This window comes from Pristiophorus japonicus, chromosome 15, assembly GCF_044704955.1.
Source record: "Pristiophorus japonicus isolate sPriJap1 chromosome 15, sPriJap1.hap1, whole genome shotgun sequence".
Taxonomy (NCBI): Eukaryota; Metazoa; Chordata; class Chondrichthyes; family Pristiophoridae; genus Pristiophorus; species Pristiophorus japonicus.
Window position 1 is genome coordinate 113,658,328 of NC_091991.1, and position 13,509 is coordinate 113,671,836.

General features: G+C 43.7%; 1 protein-coding gene, 1 non-coding gene and 1 pseudogene across 4 annotated transcripts in view; 1 reads left to right on the forward strand and 2 right to left on the reverse strand.

Moving 5' to 3' along the window:
* Window positions 1–13,509, forward strand: part of adcy9 (adenylate cyclase 9) — a 206,333-nt gene that overhangs the window by 56,217 nt on the left and 136,607 nt on the right. The window lies entirely within an intron of this gene.
* Window positions 355–550, reverse strand: LOC139225979 (U2 spliceosomal RNA). The gene has a single exon (XR_011587190.1). It is a non-coding gene; the product is annotated as a U2 spliceosomal RNA (small nuclear RNA).
* On the reverse strand, window positions 1,095–1,325 carry LOC139226054 (U2 spliceosomal RNA; annotated as a pseudogene).

The following is a 13,509-nucleotide window of genomic DNA, read 5'->3' on the forward strand; positions in this document are numbered from 1 at the left end:
TCCTGGAAGTACTGCAATACCAGGTTCGTGCCATGGAGGTGGATGGGTCAGGTCCCCCACACACCTCCGTGGAGATGGATGGGTCAAGCCACCCCACCCACCTCCTGTTTCCAAAAAAGCAAGCATATACCTTCCTGATCCAGGGAGAACCACCCGGAGGTCATGGTGGCTACTCCCCTGTCAGGTCAGTTACGCATGATCTTAGCCAAAAGGCCGACCAGCCACTTAAATTTTTTTTTTTTTTTTTGAAATTCGTAGCCAATCGTTCCAATTCTTTGTCAAATCACAAACGCCAGAGGTCACCTTGCACATGCCAAGGATCACTGCGCCAATGCTCTTAGCCAAAAGGCCTAGAGCCACTGCACCGTTCCTGGAAGTACTGCAATACCAGGTTCGTGCCATGGAGGTGGATGGGTCAAGCCACCCCACCCACCTCCTGTTTCCAAAAAAGCAAGCATATACCTTCCTGACCAGGGAGAAACCACCCGGAGGTCATGGTGGCTGGTCAGGTCAGTTACGCATGATCTTAGCCAAAAGGCCGAGAAGCAATTATTGCCCATCCCTTACTGCCATTGAGAAGGTGGTGGTGCCTAAATTTTTTTTTTTTAATTTCAAAATATACTTTATTCATAAAAAGAATCTGTACAGTACATTCAATGGCATTTCATTACATTTCGCTGCGGTCAGCAATCCCATACAATACATCTGGGTGCCGACGGCAGTTTCGTTCGTTACATTTCTCGTTTTTCTGTTCAACTGCGATTCAGTACAATAAACAGGGTACATTGTGGTACATTTACACAAATTACATTTCATGTGTTACAATACAGAGCCCGGAATGGGTGATGGTACATTTACATTTTTTCTTTTCAAACTTGCATTTCATAACACACCTTACATTGTACATGGCACTACATTGATGTTTACAGGTTTGGTGCTCTATGTACACAAATGGTGGTGCCTAAATTTTTTTTTTTTTTTTAATAAATTCGTAGCCAATCGTTTCCAATTCTTTGTCAAGTCACAAACGCCAGAGGTCACCCTGCACCAGTCAAGGATCACTCTGCGCCAATGCTCTTAGCCAAAAGGCCTAGAGCCACTGCACCGTTCCTGGAAGTACTGCAATACCAGGTTCGTGCCATGGAGGTGGATGGGTCAGGTCCCCCACACACCTCCGTGGAGGTGGATGGGTCAAGCCATCCCACCCACCTCCTGTTTACAAAAATGTAAGCATATACCTTCCTGACCAGGGAGAAACCACCCGGAAGTCATGGTGGCTGGTCAGGTTAGTTATGCAGATCTTAGCCAAAAGGCCGAGAAGCGATGGTGGTGCCTAAATGCTATGGCTACTGGAACAGATCAGAGACTGGGTATTATATGGTAAGTGCCTCATCTGACTCCCTAAAGTCTCCCCACCACCTACAAGTCACAGTGTGATGGAATACCATCCAGGACAAAGAAGTCTGCTTGATAGGCACTCCACACAGGAGCTTAAACATCCACTCCCTCCACCCTGTACCGTGACTGCAGTGTGTACTATATTGTACAGAATGCACTGCAGCAAATCACCAAGGCTTCGTCAGTACCCCCAAGACCTATCGCTTAGGACAACAGAATCACATTCATGGGAACAAGTTCCCTCCAAGTCACACACGATTCTGACCTGGACATATATTACCATTCCTTCATTGCCACTGAGTCAAAATGCTGGAACTCCCTACCTAATATCATTATGGGAGTATCTTCACTATTACTGGAGCAGCTCAAGAAGGCCTTCTATCACCTTCTCGTGGGCAACTAAGGATGGGCAATAAATGCCGACCTAGCCAGCAATGCCCACATCCTGATGAATGATTTTTTTAAAAACTACTGTAACTAATCAGTAACTTTATTGTGAGATTAATTAAACAATATTGACTGCACACCTGCAAGTTTGTTAGATTTGACGTGAACAGATCGGGAGAAAGGCTCAGGCTTGTAAAATAAGGCCTTGTGTCTTGTAAGAAGAGAGCTGTGGACTGAAAAGGGATGGAATTTAATCAGCACGGAAAAGAACTGTATCCAGTTCAGCAGCATCAACCAGAACTGTGAAATTGAACAGGAACACTAAAATAACACCTGGCAGGACCTAAAAGATTGTTGCCTGCTTACAAACTAATTTCCACAACCCCCATTCTCATTTTTAGGCTGTTAAATTTCTTAACTATGTCACACTAAAACAGTCCCTTTCAGGTGATCCATCAATTAGACCAGCTTGACTTTGGTTTCCTTGTAGATGGGTGGAGGAGGGAGGTTTTGTCTAGTCTGACTATCCATCTGCAGTTGGTTTCACTACAGTAAATATAATTAAAGAACCTGTTGTTGGAATATGCTATGGCTAAGTATCCTACAATAACTTGTGCTGTTACCGTAGTAAAACATCCCAAGGCGCTTCATTGAAGCATAAAGGCAAAAATGGATGGCAAGACAAAGGAGTGGATTATAGATGTGATGACAAACTTGGTGAGAGGTACGTTTTAGTCATTATATTAAATTCAATCTAAGCCTTTTCCATAATGGATAACTTCTTCAACCAATCCATAGTTTAAGAACCTTTTCCCCTTGGCCTGACTTCTGTCCAGCTGGAACCTTACCAGTGCTTCTAATAGGTTCTTGTGTTCATTGACCTTCATCACACCTGTGACTAGAGAACTCTCGTTGACCCAAGTAGATATGTTATTGCATCCCTCCTAGTGCGCCAGGTAGGAAGGAATTATGTTTTCCTGTTGCTGCAGGGTTTCAAAAACAAGTTAGGATGCCAGGAAGCCTCAGCTCCAGCCATTTTCATCTTATCCACCTGTGTGTTAAAAGTGGTTAACATTTAATTTTTGTTTTTAAATGTGGTAGAGAAGGGTTAGTATTTATGCAGTACTGAGAATAGATCAATTTATGAGAAGTGAGAGCAGGGGTTCTCCTTGTTTGCATATTTATACTGGAGAAGGTAATGCGTAATCTCCAGTTCAGTTAGAATATTTTTGTTCTAGCACGGTGGAACTAAGCAAACATTGAATTAGCAGATAGAAATTTATAATGGGCTGGGTTCAATTATGCAGGAGGGACTTTCACATTTGGGTTTGAATCTATTGAGGTGCTTTTACATTGAAGGATGGCAGTGTGATACTGGTGAGTTTCCCCCCCACTTGCATTTCAAATTAGTGCCAGGCTGCATCAGGTGTTGAGAAAGTGGAGCAAGCAAATTTGGACGACAATCAAGAGACTCTCGCCCTGCCCCAGCATTCAAAGGAACCTCTAGAATCAATTCCCGCCATGCCTGGAAACAACAGCCTAGGGTGCTGGCTCTAACTCGGCTAATTGTTGGGAGTCCTGCAGCAGCTGCTTCTAAGTGCCTGCCCAATCCCTGATTGTGTCCTGATGCTTGTCCCTCTTTCTGTTCAGAATTGCAGAGAGCAGGAGAGAAAGGGAAGAGAACAGAAGGAAGGTGAAAAGATGCAAGTGGAATAACTGGAAGAGTATAACAGAGTGGGTTGGGGGGGTGCGAGGGAAAGAGAGGAGAGAGAGAGCGGCACACATGTGCAGGAAGTGCAAGTGGTGTGGTCCAAGAATAAGAAATGTAAAATAGATTGAAAATTGGACATAGTGTTTGGAAGAAGTGATTTAATCAGACACCGCCCACTCACAAGTTGTGCCAGATCGATGCAGTCCATTGCTCCAAAAGCGCACACTCATGCTACACAACAAAAGCTGACGTAAAGAATAACCCAGGTGTGCAGTGAGTTTGTCAGAAACTTAATATCTCTGTTCTGCTGACATTCATGAACTATGAAAAACTTTGCTCTTGTGGTTTATGACCTCATCAGAACCGCTGGATTGAATTACTGCCTCTAACCACTGGCCATACTTTATCCCGTATGTGTGTATTAATAGAAGGCAGTTACACCAGAACAGAGAGAGATGTAAAGGTAGCTTGTTCTCGTAGGGTGTATAGGGACACTGCAATCCCCTGAACAGGACTCACTTCAAAGGTTTGCTTAATGACCACAGAAGGTGTTTATAGGTCATGTATTAGTGATTTTTGACTGATGCTTGTCTGGTTGCATAAGAAAGACACTGCTACCTGATCACGCATGCATTACTAATTTGAAGGCACTTCTCTCGAAGTAAATTTTTAGCTAAGTCTCTTTCTTTTGCTTAAAATTTCCCATAGTCAAAATTGCCTTGATTCCCTGTCTCCCTCTAAGTATGTCTTGGTTCAAACATTTTAATTATCATCTGCCCTCAAAAGTGTTCTTGGGACAGTTGGCTCAGATGAAAAGTTTCAGAACAAACTGCAACTTACGTCTTTTAACTAGATTACTCAGTACATGGGTCAAATTTGAAAGACAAAATAAATTGTTGGCTAATTAAATAGATATTACCCCCACAATGGTTGGACATCTTGACTCTGGGTAGTTTGGTCGCAGTTTGGAAAGTTTGAGCCGTCCTACTTATGTTACCTGTAATGGCCTTCCACTGACTTTGAGGTGGCCCTGGTTTATACATGAAATAGTGCTGTAAATCTGAATATAAGGAGGCTAGCATTCTCAATTTTAAGCCAAATAAATGAAATGGTCTGTAGTATAAAGGGAATTCTATTCCCTGTGTAAAAATGGGGGTGGATTCATTTATTGGTCTGTATTGATATGCCAAGTCACAACAAGCTTTTGATCTAATGGCTGCTTGTAGAGCAGTACTGACAAAAGTCTGTTGTACGAGATCAGAATCTTTGTTCCATGGAAAGAAGGTTAGATGAAGGTTTATAAAAGGGTAATGAAAATAATAGGGTCGGTTACTTACACCCTGAATATGCGTGGAAAATTTTTACCGTTTGTCTTCAAAGTAACTTAATAATGTTCACCTTTAATATCGTACACCCAAAAACCACCTCAGAACAAATTAACTAGTCATTCATCATCTTGCTTTTTGTGGGATCTTGCGGTGTACAAATTGGCTGTTATGTTTGCATACATAGCGCATTCTGCTTCAAACAAATAATTGTGTTTTTATTTAATGCATGATCACATGGAACCATCTTGACACTTAACACAATTAATTACTTTTCAAGGGCAATGACTTTTTTTATGTAGGCAATAGTGAAGAAATATCTGAGGCGTACTAGCTCTAGTGACACATCCTGTTTATTCAGGAGACTGTGTTCTCTGGATTCTTGGCTGGCTCAAAATATTTAGAATGCTGCACAAAACTGCCTGTGATCAAGTGATCACCTTCATCTGTTCATTTTTCTGCTGGCGTGATTTATCGTTCCACGAGGCAGCAAGAATATTTCGTGCTCCCATAAAACAAATGATCGAGTTGACCCGCTTCAGAATTGCATTATAGTTGCAACTGGAGGTATTTATGTCCCAGGAGTGCAGAGGCACAGGTGGCCCATGGGCAGCAGCCCCAGGCTCGGGGAATAACTGACATTGTGGAGCAGTCTGTTTTAAGGGAGCTAGCTTCACACAGTAAACACAAGAAGTTGTCTCTCCAACGCCCCCACCCATGTTTCCACGGATTCACCTCTGCATGCCATAGCACAGCCCAGCACCACTGACACCCAACTGATAAAAGGAGGAGTAGAGTAGAATGGTTAAAAGTGCCTTTAGTGTGGACAGGTTAAAACAACGATAGAGAAGAGAAAATGTTTTGATTCATCTATTTAATAATCTAATGAGCTACTAAAGTAGTCTTGTGATTACAAAGGCCGTAAATGTTTTGGGAGAAATTCATTGAAATATACACACTTATAAGAAACATCACTCTGGTTCTTGGAAGATGTGTTGGTAGTTTTGTTGACCTTTTGCTGAACTCCTGAAGGCGTTGATGCCTCCCCGGGCTATAATTCCACAGATGCCTATGGTACCTCATCAATTGGGGAAAAGCTAATTTTGCTAAGTTAAGGAGTGATTTCGCCTTAGTGGACTGAAAACGGCTACTTGTGGGTAAATCAGTGTTGGAACAGTGGGAGGCATTCAAGGAGGAGATCTGGAAGGTTCAGGCCAAACATGTGCCCTTAAAGAAAAAGGCTGTGAAAAATAATTCTAGAGCCCCCTAGATGTCGAGAGTCTTACAGGGGAGCATTAAGAAAAAAAGGGATGCTTATGTCACATATCAACGGCTAAGTACTTTGGGCCCAAGTTTCCACACGATAAAAAACGGGCGCCCCTCCGAGCTGGGCGCCTGTTTTCGTGCCTAAAATGGCGCCGGAAAAAAACGCGCGATTCTGGAGCGCCCTGCAGCTCCTTGTCTGTTTGGCGTGGCGCCCAGGGGGGCGGAGCCTACACTCGCGCCGATTTTGTAAGTGGGAGGGAGCGGGTATCATTTAAATTAGTTTTTTTCCTGCCGGCAACGCTGCGCGTTGGAGCGTTCGCGCAAGCGCAGTGTGAAGGAAACATTGGCACTCGGCCATTTTTGTAGTTCTTTGTAGCTGTTTAATTTTTGAACATTTTTTTAATAAAAGCACATTGCCATCAGCACTGAGGCTTCTTGCAGCAGTGAGAAGGCTGCAGGAAGCCTCAAAGTTGAGGCAGCTATTTCTCTCCCCCTCCCCGCCCGCCGTCGGGAACAAACGGCTTTCTCCTCACCCCCCCCCACCCCCCCCGCGGGAACGAACGCCTGCAGCATTCTCCCTGGCTGAAGCACTTTCACACAGGTAGGAAGATGGTTTATTTAATCTTTTCTTTGCTTATAAATGTTTATTCAGGTTGCATTTATTTGTATAATATTTGTAGAAGTATAAATAAGGATTTATTATAGAATTTAATGACTTCCCTTCCCCCCTCTTTCTCCCCCCCCCCCCCCCCAACCTCGTTCTGGACACCTAATTTGTAACCTGCGCCTGATTTTTTAATGTGTAGACAAGGTTTTTTCAGTTCTACAAAAATCTTCACTTGCTCCATTCTAAGTTAGTTTGGAGTACGTTTTCACTGTGGAAACTTTCAAATCAGGCGTCAGTGGCCGGACACGCCCCCTTTTGAAGAAAAAATTCTGTTCCAAAGTGGAACTGTTCTAACTGACTAGAACTGCAGAAAAAAAAATGTGGAGAATTGCGATTTCTAAGATAGTCCGTTCTCCACCAGTTGCTCCTAAAAATCAGGCGCTAATCATGTGGAAACTTGCGCCCTTTATCTTTAGAGGAATATAGAAAGTTAAGAGGCAAAATTAAAAAGGATATTAGGAATGCTGAGAGACAGCACGAGAAATTCTTGGCCAGTAAAATTAAGGAAAACCTGAAGATGTTCTATAAATATATTAAGAGTAAGAGGGTAACTAAAGAAAGGGTAGGGCCTATTCGAGACCATGAGGGTAATCTTTGTGAGGAGGTGGAAGATGTTGGTAGGGTTCTTAACAAATACTTTGTATCTGTTTTCACAAAGCAAAGAGGTAATGCAGATACTGCTATTGAGGAGGAGTGTGATATTCTGGATGAAATAAAAATGGTGAGAAGAAGTATTAGGGGTTTAATAGCTTTGAAAGTAGATAAGTCCCCAGGCCTGGATGAAATGCATCCCAGGCTGTTGAACGAAGTAAGAGGAAATAGCAGACCTTGACCATCATTTTCCAGTCCTCTTTGGATTTGGGCATGGTGCCGGAGGATTGGAGGACTGCTAATGTAGTACCCTTGTTTAAGAAGGGGAAAAAGGGATAGGCTGAGTAATTACAGGCCTGTCAGCCTAACCTCAGTGGTGGGAAAATTATTGGAAAAAATCCTGAAAGACAGGATAAATCTGCATTTGGATAGGCAAGGATTAATTAGGGGCAGTCAGCACGGATTTGTTAAGGGAAAATCGTGTTTGACTAACCTGATTGAATTTTTTGAGGTGGTAACCAAGAGGGTCGATGAGGGTAGTGCGTACGGTATATTGTAAATGGACTATAGCAAGACTTTTGATAAGGTCCCGCATGGTAGACTGGTCATGAAGGTTAAAGCCCATGAGATCCAGGGCAAATTGACCAGTTGGATCCAAAATTGGCTTGGAAGTAGGAAGCAAAGATTAATGATTGATGGATGCTTTTGTGACTGGAAGTATGTTTCCAGTGGGCTTCCGCAGGGCTCAGTACTGGGTCCCTTACTTTTTGTGGTACATATCAACGATTTAGATTTGAATGCAGGGAGTATGATTAAGAAGTTTGCAGATGACACTAAAATTGGTTGTGTGGTTGATAATGAAGAGGAAAGTCATGGGCTGCAGGAGGATATTAATCTACTGGTCAGGTGGGCATAACAGTGGCAAATGGAATTTAATTCAATTAAATGTGAGGTGATGCACTTTGGGAGGGCTAATAAGGAAAGGGTATACACATTAAGCTGTAGGCCACTTAATAGTATAGATGAACAAAGGGACCTTGGAGTGCTTGTCCACAGATCCCTGAAAGTAGCAGGCCAGGTGGATAAGATGGTTAAGAAGGCATACGGAATGTTTGCCTTTATCGGCCGAGGCATAGAATATAAGAGCAGGGAGGTTATGCTTAAATTGTATAATACTTTGGTTAGGCCACAGCTGGAATACTGCGTGCAGTTCTGGTCGCCGTATTATCGGAAGGACGTGATTGCACTGGAGAGGGTGCAGAGGAGATTTACGAGGATGCTGCCTGGAATGGAGAATCTTAGTTATGAGGACAGATTGGATAGGCTGGGTTTGTTCTCATTGGAACAGAGGAGGTTGAGAGGAGACCTCATCGAGGTGTACAAAATATTGAGAGGCCTGAACATAGTGGATAGTAAGAGTCTATTTCCATTGGTCGAGGGGGCACAGTTTTAAGATGGTTGGTGCAAGGTTTTTTTTTTGGGGGGGGGTGGTGCTTCTTTACCCAGAGGGTTGTGGGGATCTGGAACTCGCTGTTTGGAAGAGTGGTGGATACAGAAACCCTCACCACTTTTAAGAGATGGTTGGATGGGCACTTCAAGTGCAGTAACCTGCAGGGTTACGGACCTAGAGCTGGTAATTGGGATTAGATTGGATGACCTTTTGTTGGACGGCACAGATATAATGGTAAGTACTGCAGAGAATAGAATACGGCCAGGGTGATCTCCTGGACTAGTTTCGATCGCCTGGATGGGGTCAAAGGAATTTTCCCAGATTTTTTTTCTCCCTAAATCAGCCTGGGTTTTTTTTTATCTGGTTTTTGCCTTTCCCAGGAGATCACATGGCTCCCGTTGGGGTGGAGGGTAGATGTTTTTAGTATAAGGGGTGTTGTAGTTGTGTGGAGAAGACTGGTTGCTCTTTGACTTTCCATCATTGTTCATAGGTTTATATGTAACCTTCAGGGCTGCTGACCAAGGACCGCGCGGTTCTCTTGGCCGGTGCGGACACGATGGGCCGAAATGACCTCCTTCTGCGCTGTAAATTTCTATGTTTCTAAGTGGCCATGCTTAATGAGTAAGCCATGACTTTGTTTTGGTATCATAGCTGAGCTTGCTCCTTTTCTCACCTGACATGACACATATGGCTGATTCCCTCCTTCCCACCCCCCAAGCCCAAGGGGATGGTAGTCCTCAATTGCCACGACAAAGCAACGAAGTCAGCATTGACTAGGAATTGAAATAGGGGACTTGTCTATTTAACTATGTTATGACATCTTTACCAACCGAGACATTGAGAAACCTGCGATTTCTGAAATTTTTGATGTGACGACATTGTTATACCCCAACAAATTTGAATGCAGTTGCTGTAGAGTCCTTCTACAGTGCTGAGTAGCATTTACTGCACAAGTGTAAGACTGCCCTTTTGGAACAATTTCAGTGGAAATGCCAATTCTCGTCCTCCTCTTTGAAACATGCTATTTAGAAATGTGGGTATTCGCAGTATTTGAAAATGAGTGGGCCCAGCAGACAAGAGAAATGCAGGATGTTCTAAAGGTTAGATAATCATTAATCCAAACAGGCTAGAGAGATTTAGTCCTGGCTCTCCAACCAATTTTTCAAATGTGATCAGACCAGTTGTGGGTGCATCAAGTCACTGTCTATTGCACTAATCCATAAAATATTTGCAGTTATCTTCCTGATATTCAGTTTGATTTGAATTCAGTTTTAAAACTTTGAAAATGAAATGCTGGTACTGTACCAATAAAAGTAGCCATAAAACTGTTGGATTGCTGTAAAAACCCAACTGGTTTACTAATGTCCTTTCGGGAAGGACACCTGCTGTTCTTACTTGGACTGGCCTATATGTATCTCTAGTCCCACACCAACGTGGTTGACTCTTAACTGGCTTTTGAATTGGCCCAGCAAGTCACTCAGTTATGTCATACAATGTTGGAACTGATGCAGGGAGTCTAGATTCCAGCAGTTAGAATGCTTGACAGCATATTTGAGGAAACGAGAAAAGGCTCTATCTGGAAAATCTAAGTTTCCCTTTCTCTTATCCCTCCCCTCCCCTTCCCTTCCATGGCTAGAGTCTTGTAACACCTAGTTACAGATAGAGACCTGGAAGCAGCAGAAATCTACTAATTAGAAAAGAACAGTAAGAAAAAGTGTCCCAAAACTAGAATAGTATTTAATAACTACATCCTTCAGTTTGGGTTTGTGTCCACTAGACCTGAAAAATGAAACGAAATGAATAACCTTTGTCGTATTTTGATTAGTTTGGCACCACTCCACACTCGAGATTATCAATCTGCATTGATTTGACCTGTAATCTATTCCTTATCCTGCTCTGACTGTGCACATGTGCTGAGGATCTTCATCGCCAAAATCATTGTGGCCACCAGCCCCGCTTCAGGAAAGCTAGCGTTGTGAATGGAGAGTGCAGGGGGCAGGGGTAGACAGTGTTGGCGGCCATATTGGAATATTTCCTGCTGCAGTGTGTCGCATTTATGAAGATGAAAAATTGCTGCAATTACTTTGTATTGGTGTTGACCCGCGAATATACAGTGTGTTGAAAGCTGATGAAAGCAAACATCTCCTTTCTACATTTCCCTCCCCATTCCACCCGCTTTGATGGTTGCCAATGCAGGGCTGATATGGGGATACCTATAGTTATCCCAGTATGGGACGCACCATAGTTTGATATGCAATAAATCAGTGGATCACAGAGTTGCACTGAATTCCAGGATATTGATTGGCTGGGGGCAACAACTAAGGCGTGCTTCAAATTGCACTGGTTTTGAACTGAAAATTCCTGATTGTATTGTGTATTTGGTCTTTAAGTACCCTCTCTGATTTTTCAATCATATTCAAAGTGTAGTTGCTGCCTTTCTGGTTTTTGAACAGGCTGTCTGGAAATTTCTAAAAATGCAAGTCCAGCATTTTAAATAGAACTTGTGTGTTTACTCACGTGTCTTGTGATATGGAGATATTAGTTCAGGTTATTAAAGGGTACTGATGAATCTTCAGAAAATCAAATATCAGAACTGGGGCCATAATCTCACCCCCTGCCCAGCCCTGACCCGCTTCAGGCTTGGAAAAAAGTGCAACTTCAGTGAGGAACTTTTTTTCTTCTGTCTGTAAAACCCACTTAATCCTTATAACTAATTGTAAAACCTATGGGAGCATTAAGATGGTGGTCTGACATCCAATGTCTGGGGATTCTTTGGGCAGTGAATCACCCATCAGTGGGTCTGATGGTCCAAAATGAAAGACCAAATGGAAACACAAAACCAAATAAAACCATGGATCACATTCATACTGTCATTGTTTATCCCCTGCATGGGGATGTCAGTTCACTACCTTTCAAAGTGGCTTTCAAAATGTGACATGGCCAGATGTAACCAAGCCTGTATTGGACCCTTGAATGATTCTTGGGGTAGTGGTGCAAACTGTGTCCATGGTGACAAACAAGGTTAATTATTTGAAACATGTGGGCCCCTCTACCTTTGTACCAGTGGCAAACATTCTAATTCGGATTTTGACAAGTTCAGTGGTAGTCACATGCAGGTCATTTCAAAAGGTTAAGTACTTTGCCGAAAGCAGAGTGCCTCTAAGTAGCATTCCAACTGGCTATTTAGAAGGTTAAGTAGTGAGACTTAGATCAGCTCCAGAAGTTTAAATTACTTAATTTCTAAATGAATAGGAGCAGGTGGGTGCAGTAACACTTGTCATTGCAATGTGTTTGTGTGTGTGAGCGAGACTTTATGCTGCAAGTTATCCTACCACCACAGATAAGTCGATGTAAGATCATATTCCACAGATTCAGATTGTAAATCAGAACAGATGGAATATTACCCATATCAGCCAAGTTGAGCCTATGTTTGTTGCCTGAATACATTTTCTCTCGACCCCTGCCACCCCCAAAAAAAGAACAATTCACTGCTCACTATTGGGGGTCATCGAGTTTGACCAGTGTGTAGCACCGAAGCAGTCCAAACACATGCCAACCAACCATCTAGGTTTCCAGTCACATACTGCTTTGTAATCAGAAGCCCCATTTTACAGTCGGGAAGTAAAGCAGCCTTTGGTCTGCTTGTGTTTATTGACACTTGCACATGTTGGCCCCAAGTTTTGCCATGATTTGCTCCTGATTTTTAGGAGCAACTGGTGTAGAACGGAGTATCTTAGAAATCGGAATTCTCACCATTTAGTTTACTCCAGTTCTAGTCAGTTAGAACAGTTTCACTTTGGAACAGAATTTTTTTTTCAAAAGGGGGCGTGTCCGGCCACTTACGCCTGTTTTCAAAGTTTCGTCAGTGAAAACTTACTCCAAACTAACTTAGAATGGAGTAAGTGAAGATTTATGTACGCTCGAAAAAACCTTGTCTACACTTTAGAAAATCAGGCGTAGATTACAAATCAGGCGTAGGGAATGGGGGGGGGGGGGTTTAAAGGGAAGTTTACAAACATTAAACACTTCAGTTTTACAAATAAAGAGCCATCATCAATAATAAATGATAAAAACATCAATAAATCAATCAAAAAAAATTAATAAGAAATAATTTTTTAAAAAATCAATAAATAAAACATTTTCTACTTACCGACTGCAGCACCGGAAGCCCTCCAACAGTGTGCTGGGATGCCCCCCCCCCAGTGTGTCTCTCTGTCTGTGTGTGTCTCATTCTCTGTCAGTGTCTGTGTTTCTGACAGCCGGGGGGGGGGGAAAGGAGAAGAAGGGGGGGGGGAAAGGAGAAGAAGGAGGGGGAGGGAGGCTGAACGGTCCGGGCCCGAGACTTCGGGCAGGGCCCGTCTCCAGCACCAGATTTACAGGGAGGTGGCGTTGGGTCGGGTTGGGATCGCGGGTCGGGGGGGTGGTGGGAGGGAGGTCAGTTCGGTTCGGGTCGGAGGGAGGGAGAGTGAGGTCAGGTTGGGGGAAGGGAGGTCGGGTCCCGGGGGGGGGGCAGGAGGAGGAGGAGGGGGGGAGGAGGAGGAGGAGGAGGAGGAGGAGGGGGAGGGGGGGGGGGGGAGGAGGAGGAGGAGGAGGAGGAGGGGGAGGGGGGGGGGGGGGAGGAGGAGGAGGAGGAGGAGGAGGGGGGGGGGAGAGGAGGAGGGGAGGAAGGGGAGGGGGGGGGAGGAGGAGGAGGAGGGGGGGGAGGAGGAGGAGG